At 46.0% G+C, this 13486-nt stretch overlaps 1 pseudogene; it reads right to left on the minus strand.

Moving 5' to 3' along the window:
* Positions 1-292: 292 nt before the first annotated feature.
* On the minus strand, positions 293-12049 carry LOC149370142 (uncharacterized; annotated as a pseudogene).
* Positions 12050-13486: the final 1437 nt, after the last annotated feature.

Here is a 13486-nt window from a genome sequence, read left to right on the forward strand (position 1 = left end):
ACATTGAAATTGAGTGAACTACCCAATATTTTACAGCTACAAGTTTCCGGGTTAGAAAAAAACATAAAAGATCGAAACATTTTAAAAAGAAGGCTTGAGTGCATCAGTTCGAAAAGTATGCTCGGACACATGCTTGTGCCACGATTGTGAGGAGACATTGACAGTTTTATATTGCAACTGTTGTGACTGACAAATAAAAAACCCGAGATGAAATTCTTGTGCCGTAGATCAAAACAATGATAGGTGATGGTCTGTTGTGTTACTTTAATTTCTTTATTTTAATACGTAGACCTTAAAACCTCTCTCTGAATTTGCTCTGTGACACATACGTGCTGGACGTGTAAAACCTTCCAAGCCTTTTAACTCTCCTTGTCAAAATCTCTGGTATAAGTGCATGCTTGCTGAAGTGCAGGAGTCCTGGCTGTATTTCATGAGTCCAGAATTCTTCATTGAAGTTTATTCTCTCTACATATATGTATGACGGGTCTTCTGGCGTGTCTCCCTTGGTCGAGATGACAAGGTCGCACCAGTTATGGCCCATAACTGCCATCTGGCCTTGAACCTAAATAGGCATGGCCCCGCTTCAGCTCCGCACCTTCTTCAGTTAGCCTACAGCTGAAGTTTTTGTCTAGGAAGGCTTCTTCGCATGTCATACCTTTTTTGGAGAAGGGGCATTTAACCTCAAGTAGGCCTTCTTCTCTATCTAAAACAACCATTCTGTCTGGTAAAGCAGTTAGGAAGGGGTACTGGCTATGTACATGAAGGCCAGATTCCTGGACTGCTACACTCAAATCTTTAGCGTGCTGCAGATTTACATAAGCCTGTACAGCATCTGCCTCGTGCTCTCTGCCGTGGGCTTCAGATGTGGCTCTATTACAACGGTACAGTAGTCCCTGTAGCAAACCATCTGGCTTTGCACAACTCCAGATATTTTCAAATACCGATGCTGCTAGCCGGCCAACCTGAGCTACATGCCACTTCTCTTTGCCTGCGTGGCCTACCGTTTCATGGCATATCTCATCCTTCTCTTCTTGGCTTAGTAGCTTCAGTGTCTGCATGCATGAGTGCTCCTCAGTCGCTGAAGGCTCGCTCCAGAGGTCGTTGCTGTCTTTTATAGGCTTCTCTTTCTTACTTGGTGGCCTTGTCTTGGCTTTGTGAGTGGAACACAAGTATCGAAGTGCTTTCAGGTCTGGACAGGAGGATGGTAGTTTTTTTTTCTAAGTGACTCATTGTCGTGGGATCTAGGGAGTGGTGTAATAGGGCAGGGGTTATAATCGCGCTACCTCTTCCCACATGGAGGCTTGTTGATTGAGTACTTTAGGAATTTTATTTCACCCAAAGGCTTCTGAGGAGCTGTCTTTTTTTGCTGCAAGTGAAAGAAGAATAGGCTACTTCATCTATGCAACCGAATTAATTTGCATAAACATGGTCCCCGCAGGGAGGCGTCTGCAGCATGCAGACGTTGGTGAGTGGCGACACCACGGGGTTAACCCGAGCATCCGCAGGGACATCCCCTCAGGGGGATGATGGTGAACAATGCGTCACCACGGACCCGAGCATCCGCGCTTAGCCGTGCGTGGCATCGCCGTGTCCGGGGAAAAGGGGATCCTGGTGGTTGAGCCGATGCCGAGCGTTTGGACCCTTAAGGCCCCTCGGCGGAGGCAACACACCACTTTGGCCCCAGCTTCCTGTAGACGGCACCTCCGGCCTGACCCGACCGGGGGAAATCGGCAGTCGCCTTTTCCTGTCCTCCCCTCTACCTTTCACTTTCCTATTTCCTTTCTTACAACTTTCCTGTATCCTCCTCTCTTCTTTGTTTTTTTCCTTTTTCCTGGCGGCGAGGGTTAACCGTGTGTGACCAACTACCCTGAGTTGAGTCATATTAGGTTATAGTTAAGGTGTACAGCTGGCGTGGGCAGGACTTTCTTTCAAGTACCTGTCGCGTCCCCTTGTTGGACTCCATGGTGGGTGGCTGGCACCATGACCGAAAAACTACATTTTTTTATGGCTCCCCCTCTTTCAAAACTTGATCGCTCTCTCAAGAGAGGGCGGACCGAAGCAGATGACTTTTTCCAGAAAAGAAAAGTATCCTTTCCAAAATTTCATGTCATTCACAGTAAAGCAGAAGAAACACAAGCAAGGATAATATCCCCATTCCAAGTCTCAAAACGCTTGACGGATGCCTTAGGCCTTGGCTACAAGGTGTCAAAAATGGCCAGTGGCGACTTACTTCTTGAACTGCGCGACAGCATACAACACTCAAAAGTTGCAACAATTGTATCCATTGGGGACATCCCTGTCTCTGTGACCCCACATCGGTCTCTGAATACTGTACGAGGCGTCATTTCTGAAATAGATTTTGTCCACCTTTCTGAAAAGGAAATGCTCGAAGGACTTACTGACCAAGAAGTTATAGATGTCCACCGGATCAAGATCCGGAAGGATGGCAAAGAAGTGGACACCAAACACCTGATCTTGACATTCAACATGAGCACATTACCCGAATCCATTGAAGTAGGCTACCTGAAAATAAATGTAAGACCGTATATTCCCAACCCACGCAGATGTTTCAACTGCCAGAGATTTGGCCACGGCTCCCAGAGTTGTCGCGGCCGCAAAACTTGCGCAAAATGCTCTTCGAAGGACCACCAATCCGAAGAATGTGTTGCTAACCTACGGTGTGCAAACTGTGATGGCGACCATGCTGCCTACTCCAGGGCTTGTCCGTCCTGGAAAAAAGAGAAAGAAATCATTACTCTCAAGACTACGCAAAACATTTCTTTCAAAGAAGCAAGAAGGCAATACTCTCAAACAAACAAATTCACCTTCACTGCAAAAACAAACTTCGCCGATGTGGTGCGTGGGCGCGGCGCACCACACCAGGCTTCGGCACCTGTCCAGGCCACACGTAGTGAGCCTGTGGCGGGGCCATCCGCGCCGTCTGGTGGAGTAGCTCATGCTACTCCGCCTACCCCAAAGGAGGGGACGCAGACCCCCGGGTCGGCGGGCCCAAAGACCTCTTCCCACAGGTCGAGGTCAAATTCGAAAATCACTGTGCCTCCTGCACGGTCGTCCAGTGCCTCCGCAGAGGCGATGGACACGACCCCGGGCAGCCCCTCGCCGTCCACGTCGGATGGTCGGCGGAGCTCCCTGGATCGGTCAAAAAGAGACAGGCCCCGAGTCACGGGGCCATAAACAACTTGATCTAGCTTTTCAATCAGTACAAACACAAAACTAAGATGGCTTTCATAATACAATGGAACTGTAGAGGAATGTTGAGGAACTACAATGATATAACTCATATTCTAGGGTCAGTGATGCCTCTAGCCCTATGTCTCCAGGAGACCAATCTTGGTCCACAACATTCAAATATCTTAAAACATTATACAACTTTTAGGCGTGATCGCGAACATGCAAATAGACTCTCGGGAGGCGTCGCAATCATCATCCAAAGCGGCGTCCCGGCTCAAGAAATCAAACTGAAAACAAAACTTGAGGCGGTTGCGGTTAGCGTCATCAGCTACAAAACCATTACAATATGTTCTGTATATCTTCCCCCACACATCACATTAACTTGCCAAGATCTAGAAAGCCTGATCGATGAACTGCCGGAGCCATTTCTGGTAGTTGGCGATTTTAACGCTCACTCTCCGTTTTGGGGAAGCGAACGCTGTGACTCTCGAGGCCAAACAATCGAAGATTTTATACTTTCGAATAATATCTGTCTTTTAAATACGGGAAAAGCCACATATTGCTGTCCAAGCACAGCAAAAATGAGCTCTCTCGATTTAGCTTTCGCATCACCATTACTTTTTAACGATTTTAAATGGGATGTTTTAAATGACCCCATGGGCAGCGATCACTTACCTACCGTCATCAGGCTCTCATCGTCCACTCCAATCATCCCCACAAGGCCACGGCGCTGGAAAATTCAGCTCGCCGACTGGTCACTTTTTACAAAAAGTGCCACTCTGGAAAAGGAATTTTTTGACCACCTCAGCACAGATGAAATTAATAATAAGTTTACTGAATGCATCATATCGGCCGCAACACTCGCTATACCACAAACAACAGGACTTGCACAAAAGAAACACAAAGTGTGGTGGACAAAAGAATGCACATTAGCAAAAAAACAACAAAAGAAAGCCTGGAGCGCTCTGCGTCGATATCCCACTGCAGAGAACCTACTCACCTTTAAGAAGGCAAAAGCCAGAGCGCGGTATGTGCGAAGAAATGCAGAGAAAACCTCTTGGCAGAAATATGTCTCCTCAATAAATAGTTCAATAACATCAAAGAAAATGTGGGAAAAAGTGCGTAAATTTACTGGTGACCATACCCCTTTCACACTTCCTCTCTTGACAGCACCCGGGCCACAAACATCTTTAGAAGAACAGGCCAACTTACTGGGCGAGTATTTTGCTGAGATCTCAAGCTCATCCAACTACACAAACACATTTCAGAAACACAAAGCAATAGCTGAAAAACAAAAATTTCCATCTGGAGCAGGTGTTCATGAGGATTATAACCAGCCTCTCACACTACAAGAATTAAATAAGGTACTATCTTCTGGCAAAAAGACAGCACCAGGACCAGACAACGTGCATTACGCTATGCTTGCACATCTCTCCGAGGCTGCTGTAGAGGCACTGTTAAAATTCTTTAATAAAATCTGGATAACTGGAAATATACCTGACGAGTGGAAAAAAGCAGTCATAATACCTTTTCTCAAACCCGGAAAACCACCAACAAGTCCTAGCAGTTACAGACCAATAGCCCTCACCAGCTGCATTGCTAAATCTTTCGAAAGTGTAATAAACATTAGATTGACCTTCATACTTGAATCTCGGCAACTATTAGATACACACCAATGTGGGTTCAAAAAAGCATGCTCGACCACAGATCACCTTGTCCGTCTAGAAAACACCATCCGGGAGGCGTTCATCCACAAGCAGCACTGTATTGGGGTCTTCTTCGACCTGGAGAAGGCCTACGATACTACGTGGAAGTTCGGCATCCTCCGTGACCTAGCAGAGCTAGGTATCCGCGGCAGGATGTTGAACTGCTTGAACGACTTCCTGGCTAACCGCACATTCCGAGTCCGCCTAGGAGCAACTCTCTCCATGACTTTCACCCAAGAGAACGGCGTACCCCAGGGGTGCATTCTAAGCACGACACTCTTCATAGTAAAAATGAATTCCTTAGCTAAAGTAATACCCAAGTCCATAATGTATTCAGTCTATGTAGATGACCTACAAATAGCATGCACGTCCTCTAGCATATCAACCTGTGAGAGACAAATACAAATCACACTAAATAAATTAGGTGCTTGGGCAGACATAAATGGGTTTAAATTTTCTCCTCAAAAAACAGTAGCTGTTCTTTTCTCATTGCGACGAGGCCTACAGGTCGATCCCAGTCTATACCTGAATCACACTGCGCTACCAATTAAACAAGAACACAAATTTTTAGGGCTAACTTTCGACAAGAAACTCACATTTCTACCACACATTAACAACCTTAAAAAGAAAGCTTCTCAAGTCCTCAATATCTTAAAAGTTCTCTCACGGAAGCGGTGGGGGTCCGATAGAGCAAGCCTTTTACAAATATATCGCTCTCTGGTGCGCTCCAAGCTGGACTACGGGTGCATAGTATATGGTTCGGCAAGAGCATCCTACTTGAAAAGATTAGACCCCATTCATAATCTTGGTTTGCGACTATCATCTGGAGCATGCAGAACATCACCAGTAGTTAGCCTTTACGTTGAAACTAATGAAGCCGCTCTTGAGGATCGAAGAATCGCCCTTACATGCTCATATGTCTTAAAAATCCGTTCTCTTCCGAAACATCTCTGCCATCCAGTTGTCACCAAGTGCCCATCTAAAAGATTATTCATCAACAAACCACATTCTATCAGACCATTACTGCTGCGCTTTGAAGATAAATGTGAAGAGCTAACAATACTAGATGCCCTACCGAATATTGCACAAAGGAATGAATATTTACCACCATGGTACAGCCTGCCTTCAGTATGTGACCTCACAATGACACATTTAGATAAAAAGCAAACGCCAAATGAGTACATATTACAGGAATTCTTTGCACTACAAGAAAAGTATGACACTTACATTGAATTTTATACCGATGGCTCAAAAACAGAAAGTCACGTTGGAAGTGCAGTAATCCAAGGAAAAAACAAACAGATAATGCGACTACCAGAATTCGCATCGGTTTTTACTGCTGAGTGTTATGCCATCTTTGTAGCTGTGGAAAAAATAGTAAGAGAGAATATCAAAAATAGCATCATTTACACCGATTCCCTGAGTATGCTCAAAGCACTGCACTCCAGAAATGCTGCTGAACCCATAATAGGTAACATCATACATAACATTGATAAAATCACAAAACAAAAACATAACATTAAATTCTGCTGGGTTCCTAGCCATGTTGGAATCATAGGGAATGAAAAAGCAGATGTATGCGCTGCACAAGCCCGGAATGGCCAAATAAAACAAGTGAGCATACCGCACAGGGATTGCTTAAAGTTTATCAACAGTAAACTCAGAAATAAGTGGCAGGCCGCGTGGCAAGATCACGTAAACAACAAGTTACATTCTGTGAAACCAATTTTAGGGGAATGGCAATCATGTAGGCATCAAGAACGTTTTACCGAAGTTATTTTATGTCGGCTCCGCATTGGACACACCCACCTCACGCACAACTTTCTGCTAGCCAAACAAAACAAACCTCTCTGTGAAATGTGTGGTGATGAACTCACAGTGAACCACATTTTAATTTCATGCATAAAACTAGAAGAACTAAGAAAGAAATATTTCACAACATTTTACAGGGAAAGCATCCCATTACACCCCATGCTACTCTTAGGTGATCGAGCACTGGTTGACATTTCATGTATTTTTAGGTTTCTCAAGGAAGCCAACGTTTTAAACAAACTCTAAGTATTTTTAAAAAGCTTCACCATTAACAAAAACTCTAACCTTGTGTTTGGCGCAGCATAGCCTCAGTTGCTTTTGCGCCATAAAAATCAATATAACTAACTAACTAGCATAAACATGGCTGTTCAGTATATGAGAAACTTGAGTTATGTTTTGTAGTGAGTAAACAATGTAACACTTAAATAAATTGTCATGACTCTATAAGCGATCATGCAACTGTGCCGGGACTTCCTTTAGTTGTACATTTTGTGAAGCAAACAATGACGTATCTCGATGGTGAGAACAGACAGCACCTCCATCAAGTGTAGTGTAGGACGTCTACGAAGGCGCTGCGTCGCGAACGGCTAGCGGTACGTCTCGGCTCAGTCCAGAGGCAGCGATCAGTCCCAGCGGCAGCGATCAGTCCCAGCGGCAGCGATCAGTCCCAGCGGCAGCGATCAGCGCACACGATCGAGCATCGGCGCCACTGTCTTCGTCCTCTTCTTCCTCACGCCAGCCGCCCAAGGTTCGGGAGCCGAAGGCCTGTCTTACATGTGAAATATCTTTCACAGATATTCAACACATGATAACCTTATTATTTTCAAAAAGGCAAGAGCACAAGCGCAATCTATTCGGCGCAAGGCCGAGAAAGCATCATGGCAGAGTTACGTCTTGTCTATAAACAGTCAAATCAGATCTAAAAAAATTTGGGAGCAAGTGTGAAAACTAAATGGCAGCTACTCACCCTTCACAATCCCCAAGACCAGCCTCAAATTCTGGTATGCTTGGGCAAAGCATCAACTTGTGCAGTTTCCTTGACCAGTTTCTCATTTTCTTTTCCACTCACTTGAGTGAGATTCAAGTTCCAATTCCGCTTTACATGCCAAGTACAGAGCAAGCGTTTCTGGGGGCTCCCCATTACCCATGCCCAAGCATTGTAATATGCTGGCGCATCATCTGACATGAAGAGCTCAGTGCAGAGTGCCTCACCAAGTCGGTTCTTGATTGCCTGAAAAAAAAAATGGAATTATAGTTTCTTTGGTAGTACTCCTTGGAAGAAGGTATGCACATGGAATTCCTGACCAGACAGGATGCCAGAAATTTTCAAGAACAGCCTCAAATTCTGGTATTGCTGGGCAAAGCATCAAAGTGTGGAAAGTTTCCTTGACCAGTTTCTCATTTTCTCTGCCACTCACTTTACTGACATTCAAGTTCCAATTATGCTTGATGCCCGCAGCGGGGCGTCGGCAGCATGCAGACGTACTACTGACAACTGAATTCTTTATTGTAAGACACACAGAATATATAGGTCATCGTCACGCCACCTATCAGCTGCACTAAACGTCCTAGTTGGTCCCCACTGCAACTGGTCCCCATTGATCCCTACTGCAACTGTTTTTTATTGGTACCAGAGGCAGGTGTAGCGAGCTCCAAATGACGCATTCGACAATGGAATACATGGATTACAGTGTGGTGCTACTACGTAGTTTCCATTCAGAACAAAGCTACCCTGCTTAAATAGCTTGGAATGACATGTCAGCAGTTACATATTGCAGTTTTTCATGCCATATATGACCCAACATTATTTTGGCAGCCATAGGAGACCACCATGCTGTAGTCCATCTACTCTAATGTCTAATGCATTATTTGAAACAAGGGAACATACAACTTAAAACAAGTCTTTATACTCTTAATATTTTATTCCTTCATTGAATTCTCATAGTTGATTTTTGGAGCACTTTCCTCACGTCCTGAACTTTTTCAGTAAGCAGGCGTGGCACGCTTCGCACAACGTCCGACACACGTCGATGCCTTTTGTAGCACCCCAGTTCTTTATTGTGGCTGCGAAAAGAAAATGAAGTATCATTTAGCCTTAGAGCAAAACCAGCAAGCAGCAATGCATGACTTACGTGTCACGACGTCAACTTTTTGTGGCGTCAAGGGCTGCTTGGGCTTCTCGCCTAATGCTCGCTTCTTGGGTGCGATCACGCCGCTGAAGCTTCGCTTCGCAAGTACTTCGCTTGTCCACACTGCCTGTGCAGTGTCCTTACACACAAATGTGGCCTTTTTGTTTCCCGACATCTTTGCGGCCTGTGCACTAGAAATCATTATTCCATCTGTCAAATGGAACTGTAATAGAAAAAAAAACAGCCAATATATCATGAACCAAAGGACAGTTTAAAACCTCACCACTGCTCTGCATGAGACGTACAGCAGGAAGACTGTTTTGTTAGCGTGGTAATTACATCATAATTAGAAGTGCCACTTTTTGTTGGCATACTTCAATAAAGATGACAGGCATCTCTACCAAATGTGCGAAGTGCGCAAACAGGTGTTGCATCTTTTGCACGAAGGACACCGCGGGATGACGCGCATGAAAATGCTCCCCTGTAGCATTGTGCAGATTGTGAAAAGCTGACACGTGTCAGTTAACACAAAATGCTCCGCCACGTATTCCACTGCTAACTTGGGGTTGGCCAACTTGCAGATGGCAAAGAATCCATCTGGACTTCGCTTTACAGACAACCAATGGCTCCTAGTTCTAGTGGATGTGCATTCCAAGTGGACAGAAGTGTTCGTCATGCCATCCACCTCTACCGAGAAGACCATTGAAAAGCTGCGGAGTGTCTTTGCGTCCTACGGCCTACTGGAAGAAATAGTTACAAACAATGGCCCACAGTTCTGTGCCAAGAATTTCGCAGACTCTGCTCGCCGCCTCAGGGCACTCCACTGCTAAAGGCAGCGAAGTCCTCGTGCCTGAGAAGGGCTCAGGGGCATCATCTGCTACCACTGCTGTGACAGCAACATCTTCAGTTCCAGGCTGTGTCACGTCTAGTTCCTCAGACCCCCTGAAAGAATACATATGTTCTGCATTAAAGTAGCAGGGATGATTCTACATGCAGTTGCAGGGTACTTTAGTTTGAAAAAATTCAAGAAAATGCAAAGTGCGGCATAATGGGATTTTTTCAGTACTGCATGCTGTTCCCTGTCGCTTCAAGTATGCGCTGCATTCAGTGAAATCAATCTCATAAACCGTTTTGTGCACTTACTATAAACAAAAACAGTCTATATGACTACACACCTGCTCAGTGGTTTCATTCTCATTGCAGCTTGATTCCTCCATCAATCTGCACTCATTAACTGGCAGGGAGCCCAGGAACCGGTGCAGGTCCCAGTAATAGCACCAGGTAATGCCCCCGGACCAAGTTGTCTTCCCACGACTGAGAAATCTCCAAAAACAAATGCATAAGCTGTGATCAACACTGCTTGACCTCATGGCCTTTACTGTAAATAAAGTGTTTCAAAAATATGGAAATCTCGCAAGGTAATGCATGGCCTGTCCTTCAATGACTATTAAAGTCTGAAATGAGGAACTGGGCATGGTGCAACGTAATGGGCAAACAAGGGAATTAAGGAACCTTTGCATGAGAGAAACATGAGCACCGAGTGTCCAAAAGTTACACGCGGCTAGCAATTTACAAATGCGTATACAGGTGTATAATTTGACACATGTACACCTTAAATGAGTTGTACGTAAACAGCAGGCATGGAGCACTTGTATTTGCAGCTCTCACTAGACACTGTATCAATTCAAAGCCGCAATCGATTTTGAATATGCCCAAGAGTGACTATGAGCATAGCAGAATACAGAAAATAACTGACAATAGTCTTTAGTTTCCACTTGCAGCGTGCTAGGTGTCATTACTGAAAATACTGCGGCGCAACGATGACAACACAAGAAAAGGACAGCACGTGTGAGTGTTGCATGCGTTGTCGCCGTTGTGCCGCAGTATATTTTTCAGTCATGCACCAACTTGCCCCACAGGCCGTCATTGTATAGCATCATTGAGCACGCAGACAAGCTGGCTCAAAACCACACAAAGCGTACACGGAAGCAATGCAAATCATGCCAATTTACGAGAGCGCCCCAAACATATAGCTCACCTATATTTATTGCCCATGTTTTTGATTTTTTTTTTCACTTCCTTGGTGCTTTTCATGATGCCGGCTGCTTGCAGCTTTTCCGCGGTATTTACAAAAATGTCTGCGGTATTTACAAAAAGGTACTTCGGTCCCGTCAGAATCCCGTATTTCAGTGCGACGAAACTGCCGGCAGTACACGCTTATTCAACGGCCGTACAGTTTACCTGTCCTGACCGATGATGAAGCACGGCAATGCAGCGTGCTGCACGCGGCCATCGTGTTTTCCACAGCCCCCGGACCGATAGTCGATCTATGAAAGGCCATTACATGCACTATGCGCGCATTGCTTGGTGTGGGTTGTGGTCTTTGCGGCTGCTTCACTGCAGTTTTTTTTTTTCCTTGCGCTGTCACGGCGTGGGGCCAATTTATTTTAGAACATGCGAGGCCGATCGAGTGGCATCTATGAGGCGCCGCTAATGCTGCCAGCTAGTGCTGCGGTCGCATAAGAATGACAAGACCAGTGAATGATTTTTCGGTCCCCTTACCCTTAATTTCAAATCGGCATGATTTGAACAAATTTTCATACCCTTAAGAGTTTGAAGTATTAGACGTCGAGATATGCCCGACCATTGGCGCTTGGCGTTGCAACGATATATATCCTTTTCATGGCGCGCGCACAATTTGGCTCTGATGGTCCTTGCCTTCATCTTCAAAAGTCTTGGCACAAATCTCAAAAGTTTACTTACAACAAAGATAAATATAAGACTGCTCAAAGAGAGCACGCGGCTACAAAACCACCGTGCCGCACACACGTGTCCACTCCTGGCACCCTCAGTTCGAATAGAATTTGACCAAAAGTTTGAGCTAAAAAAGCGAGCACGAAACAACGAGAGTTCACCGTGAGTGCGTGTGTTTGAGGTAGGGTCGTGCTCAACAGGTTTTGCCACTAAAAGCACTGATCGTGGTGCATGCGTGCGGTACAGCGAAACGGTGATATCGATACGAGATGGAAGTACGCGTTATATGTTGTTCCGCAGCTGGCACTTCTATAGTCCTCACAATGAAAAGTGGAAGGATTGATTTAAAAAAAAAACAAACCTTGAGTAGAACCCCGCTGTTACGTTCGCGGTTGCTGCGTTTTACCAGTGCTACGTTTTCATGAGCCAGTCCAGCTGCCGCAGATCGAAGCCCATGTATACGTAATTGAAACTCGATCGCCTGTATCTGTTACATAATGCAATTGTTGCATCGTATGCCGCGGAAGTCGCCTCGCGGTGATAGTTTACACCGTTCCGGCATTCGTTCAATGCGTATGCAATGTCAGTGCCGGGTAGAAAAAGCGAAACTATACGCTATCGGCGCTTGTCCACCGCTGTGTTAGACGACTTCTGGCGGGAAGCCCCCACGCCATAGCGCGCACGCTTACAGAATAGGTGATTTTTGGTGGGGCTGTTGGCACAGTTACATCACCGCTGTGATGCCAGCATGAATCGACCCTAAAGCGCGAAAACGAAACTATGCCGCGGCAGACGGCACAAGCAGCACTGTACGAGATGCGGTTGCGCGCGTTGGCTCCGATGGTTTTGTTTCTGCCATCCGCTTTATTCTTGTCACCTGCACCTTAAGATACACAATTTCGAGATTTCAATAGGCGATGATTCTATGGGATTAACGCGGCCACCGCGATAACAGCGAAGAGGAGCACGCGTACCGCAGCTTCGCACGCTTTAGGCATGGTCCCTCTTAGCTGCTAAAACCCTTCCACAGACAGCTGCTCAGAAGCGGAATGGACATTTGAGCTACAGTTGGCATAGTATCACATAAAAAATAGCACACTCATCACTTGTGTTGTTTGGTCTTCTTTGCTCATGCAGAACAATCCAGAGAAGGATATGGCGCACACGTCATAATAATAAAAAAAAACTGCAGGCAACAGTGCACAATTTTTTTTCACTCTAAACATTCATCTGATACGTTTCCTGGCTGTTAATTTTTTTTTTGCGGTCCTATGAAAAACTCTGCAGCTCCCCGCAGGGAGGCGTCTGCAGCATGCAGACGTTGGTGAGTGGCGACACCACGGGGTTAACCCGAGCATCCGCAGGGACATCCCCGCAGGGGGATGATGGTGAACAATGCGTCACCACGGACCCGAGCATCCGCGCTTAGCCGTGCGTGGCATCGCCGTGTCCAGGGAAAAGGGGATCCTGGTGGTTGAGCCGATGCCGAGCGTTTGGACCCTTAAGGCCCCTCGGCGGAGGCAACACACCACTTTGGCCCCAGCTTCCTGTAGACGGCACCTCCGGCCTGACCCGACCGGGGGAAATCGGCAGTCGCCTTTTCCTGTTCTCCTCTCCATCTTTCACTTTCCTATCTCCTTTCTTACAACTCTCCTCTATCCTCCTCTTTTCTTCGTTTTTTCCTCTTTTTCCTGGCGGCGAGGGTTAACCGTGTGTGACCAACTACCCTGAGTTGAGTCATATTAGGTTATAGTTAAGGTGTACAGCTGGCGTGGGCAGGACTTTCTTTCAAGTTCCTGTCGCGTCCCCTTGTTGGGCTCCATGGTGGGTGGCTGGCACCATGACCGAAAAACATCAATTTTTTATGGCTCCCCCCCTTTCCAAACCTGATCG

Source organism: Amblyomma mixtum, chromosome 1 (assembly GCF_055824585.1).
Source record: "Amblyomma mixtum isolate Tamu chromosome 1, ASM5582458v1, whole genome shotgun sequence".
Classification (NCBI taxonomy): Eukaryota; Metazoa; Arthropoda; class Arachnida; order Ixodida; family Ixodidae; genus Amblyomma; species Amblyomma mixtum.